Source organism: Psammomys obesus, unplaced genomic scaffold (assembly GCF_907164565.1).
Source record: "Psammomys obesus unplaced genomic scaffold, mPsaObe1.curated_primary_1811, whole genome shotgun sequence".
NCBI lineage: Eukaryota > Metazoa > Chordata > Mammalia > Rodentia > Muridae > Psammomys > Psammomys obesus.
In genome coordinates this window covers 14469116-14473917 of record NW_026585686.1, presented here as the reverse complement: position 1 = coordinate 14473917, position 4802 = coordinate 14469116, and positions in this window count along the sequence as shown.

Below are 4802 nucleotides of genomic sequence, written 5' to 3'. Positions count from 1 at the left end.
CTTCTTCTTCTTCTTCTTCTTCTTCTTCTTCTTCTTCTTCTTCTTCTCAGTTTGGAAAAGATATCTAATATATAAAAGTAGAGTGTTGAAATTCTCCACATTTCTGGGTCTATACCTATGCAGTCTTTTATGTTTATTAGTGCATGTATATGTTTTATGAATTTAAGAGTGCCAATATATGGTACATAAGAATTTACAATATTTAATACTTTCTTGATGAATTGTTCCTTGTATTAATATAGTTTCTTTTTATCTTCTTAGATTGATTTTTGAGTTTACTTTTTATGATATAAGGATAGATATATTTCCTGTTTGCTTGGCAGTTTGTTTTACATCTGTTGATACTAATTTTGTGGGGTACCTTTCTAGAAATAGCATATATATTTAATACATTTTATTACTCTGTATACTTGTAGTGGTAAGTTGAAGTCATTTACATGTGAAGTTATTTTAAAGAGTAGTTTTCTATTGTCTATAAATTTGGTAGGTGATGTTCTAATTTGCTGGATTGTTGGAGTTCCTTTTTCTTCTCTCCTATTAGTGCTGAAGGTTTTCTGAATTGATTTATCAGACATGCTTTTTTCTTTCCAGAATCTAGCTTATTTACTTATCGTTTTCATAAAGTGTACCATTCATGTATTTACATGAATAAGTCTACTTATCATCTTCTTCCCTGCAAATAGTCCACTAAAAACTTTCTGCATTGGTGGTTTGAAATTCATGAATTGTTTTAACTAGAGTTTCATTTGCAATACACTTATTTTCCCATCCATTTTGAAAGATACCTTTATGAGGTATAACATTCTTGTTTCACAGTGTTTTCATTAGTAGCTTGAAATATTTTATTGTACACATCTATGACTTTAGTTATTTTTGAGGTGATGTTGATATTCCTGACTTTTCTGTGAGCTGACATTTCCCTCATGTTACTTTTAGGATTATTTATCCACTTGTTTGTGGAGAGATCATGTCTATTTGAAATTCAGTATAGGTTCTATACTGCTTAGATCTACTATCGCTTCTGTAGTTGTTTGGATGCCTACTTCTTGTAAAATTTGGAATTTTTTTGCTAGAATTTCATGGAATAGTTTCTCTGTTTAATTTAATACTACCTCAGATCATTTTTCAAACCACAAGTTTTCAGGTTTTGACTTTTGAATGTATCTCTGACTTTTTGGAAATAATGCCCATTATCCTCAGTTGTTTTTCTAATATATATCTGTTGTATGACTGTCTTGAGCTTGTTCTCTCTCTATTTAAAATCTGCTCTCTGCATGTTCTTGTTTATTAATTATGGTGTCTATTATATTTTTATATGATTGACCATCTCCTTAATTTCAAGTGTTTCTGTTTGTTTTTCTTTTTCTGTTGTTGTTTTGAGACAGGATTTCTCTGTATAGCTTTGGGTGTCCTAGACTTGCTTTGTAGACCACACTGGCCTTGAACTCACACAGATCTGCCTGCTTCTGCCTCCCTGAGTGCTGGGATTAAAGGCGTGCACCACCATACCCAGCTCCTGTTTGTTTGCCAATATTTCAAACTTCTGGCTAAATTTTTACTCCCTGTTTTTGGCTTTAATCTTCAATTTACCATTTTGTTCACACTGTATACTGACTTGTCATGGTCTTAGAGAAAATTCTTTAATTCTTATTCATCTGTTTCTTTGACTTTTTTATATGATAAATAATCCTTTTAAGTAGTAAGACTGCATTGTTTCCTGGATATTTTAGCTACCTCTGTAGTTTTTTATTTTATTATATATAAGTATGTCCATTGATGATGGGTTATGGTTCTGTCACCCAAGGGTGATGGTTTTTGTATTTTTTTTCATACTTTATGCATCTATTGATGGGGGCTCATTTTGACTTCTTCTTTTGAGCCTATTGAAAAATTGTGCTTTCTGTGACTCTTCCTAAGGGAATATCTGAATAATATTCAGCTATGGGGAGTGGTAAAACTTGAGCAGTAAAAATGAGTTGCAGAAGTGATCCTGCTTTGGCTATGTGCCTAAAGAATCATAGGGCTGCACACTAAGCGCCAAGGTAACCACACATAATATAACCTTGTTTCCACCTTTGATTCTATGAAGCTGAAAAACCTCAGATACAGAAATTAAAAGTATGATGTAAGGTAACCTCTAGGTTCATAGAAGTATAGACTTTTTGGTCCTATAGTGACCTATGAGACATCAGAAATCAGAAGCCTACACCTCTAATTATCTTAGAGACCACTGGAACCAATCTTCCGTTTTCTCAGGAGAACTTGGGCACACTGGAACTGATACTCATGCCCTGTTCTGTTTGCATCATGTTATGTGGTCTCCTAGAAGATAAACATGAAAGCATCTGATGCTATCTCAATAAATATTTATGCCTTGCAGTCATCCCATGAATTTTGTTTTCATCTCTTGGGTGGTATGATATTTATGTTCTTGGAATATCAGGATCATCATAGACAACAGAATATCCATTAATGTCACAAGTAAATATATTCATTGACTTCTTACCTTGCCTTTTAGAGACTGATCAGCAGACCAGGGTAGCCATGAGACACTTAACAGGTGTAGACAAACTAATCTCCCCAATTTGGAATTTTAACAAAAACACGCTTACATATCATAAACCAAAACATTCACAACAGAGAGTCACTGTGACATTTCTGTACATTATTAATACAGTGTTCACTCACCGTTTCCACTCTCTCTTCCCTCGGGCCACTTTCCTCTATCTCTCATAACCTCATCTTCACACTCTCATGATCTACTTACAGGACATTCTTTTTACTTTTCCTTTAAAAAAAAAAAAACTTTCCACATACACAAGATTATCTGGCTTATGTGGTGGTGTCTTTCAATTTTTTGGTTCCATCCATTTTCCTGCAATTGTCAGAATATTTTCATCCTTCATAATAGATGAATAGTAATCCATTGTGTATACACAGAAAATTTTCTTTGTCCACTTTCTTTTGATAAGACTAAATCTACATCTAGACTATTTTGAATTATTCAAAATAGTCTGTATGTTGGCTTAATTACCTGCAAATATATACCCTGAATCATAAGGTAGCCCAATTTTATTTTGATAAATAACTTTCCATGCTGTTTCTCATATAGGCTCTAATCATTTAAATTGCCACTAAGAGAGATTAAGGGTCTTCTTTTTTTCCACAACTTTACCAACATGTTATTATTTATTCTGTTGTATATAACTAAGGTGAAATGGAAACTAAAAATATACTATGTTTATCAGCAGTTACCCAAGAAATGGATATATACAGTTACTTTCTTTATTCTGGCATGTTTTTTGCTTTTTATATCTTGAGTATGATATTTATTCCTTCCTTTTTCTCCCTAAAGCCTCCCATGTACATCTATTGCTCTCTCTAAAATTCATGACCTTTTTCCCTTAAATTGTTATTGCATGCACATATATATTTACTTATATAGATATTCCTAAATATAACTCTGTTTAATGTTACTTATATGTTTTCAAGACTGATAATTTGGTATTGTATAACCAATTGATATGCTCTCCCTTAAAGAAGAATATTTCTCAAACTTTCCTCATTGTATGTAGTTCTTTGTGGAGGATTGAGGCACTGTGGGCTTTTTTTTTTTTTTTTTTTTTTTTTATCTTGCTTCTTGAAATTCGCTACTCTGTAAACTGGGGGAAGAAGGTGTGGCTGCTTGGAGGAGGACTGCTTGCTGCTGGTTTGTCTTGCTGCTGCATTTGCTGTTTGCTGATTTGCCAGTTACCTAGACTTGTGGATTTCTGGACGACTGATATTACTATTGCCCCCAAAAGAATCCTATGACCCTTTCCAGTGGGAAGAAGCAGAGAGAGCTCTACCCACTGGACCGACTAACCTTCTTTCCCTCCTACCAGTTTTTGGGGGGTTGGAAAGAAGGGAGATAGAAGCTTTTAATGAACATAAATAAAGTAGGTTTTTGGTTTTTTGTTTTTTAATCAAGGTCAATAACTCTCACTAACCTTTATTAGCACATACTGATAGTTTTCTTTTAACTTTTAGTTTTACTTATGTCAAATGAAGACTCATCCCCCAGCTTACAGAGTAGCGAATTTCAAGAAGCAAGATGACAGAAGGATGTACAACAGACATGAGAAGAAAATCCATAAACAGTGTATTTCTGACTGGAATACCACGCTGGACAACTGTAGCTGAGTCCCTCTCAGGACTTGAAAGCAAGCCAGTGCAGAAGATGACTTGCACTTGGAATTTTCTCCAAGTTGCACATTTTTGTCTCTTTTGGGTTTTGTTTCTGGCATAAGTAGTTGTGTGAATATGTGTGAGTGTGAGGTGTAATATGTACATAGTGTGTGCTTGCGTGTAGTGTGTATGTGGCATGAGTGCATGTATGGTATATATGTAATTGTGTGTGTGTTTGTGTAGTGTCTCTTTGTGAATGTGTGTACATGATTGTGTTGTGTGTGTTCTGTATGTATGTGAGGTTTGTGCTTACATTTGTGGTGTATGTGTGTCGGGGTGTGTGGTGGATGGTATAGGTTCAGTATGTGTGTGTATAGTGTGTGTGGTATGTATATCTATGTATGTATAGTATGAATGTATTTCTTGTCTGTACATTTGAATTTTGTGTATGTCTGTACATTTGTGTTATGTGTATTGCTGTATCTGAACATGTGTGGTATGTATGTATATGTATGGCATGTTTATAATGTGGGTGTTTACCATGTGTTTTTGTTTTCTGAATCTGTGTATACATGCATGTGTGTGTGTGGTGTTTGTTTTGTGTATGTTTATTAGTTTGTGTGTGATGTGTTTAT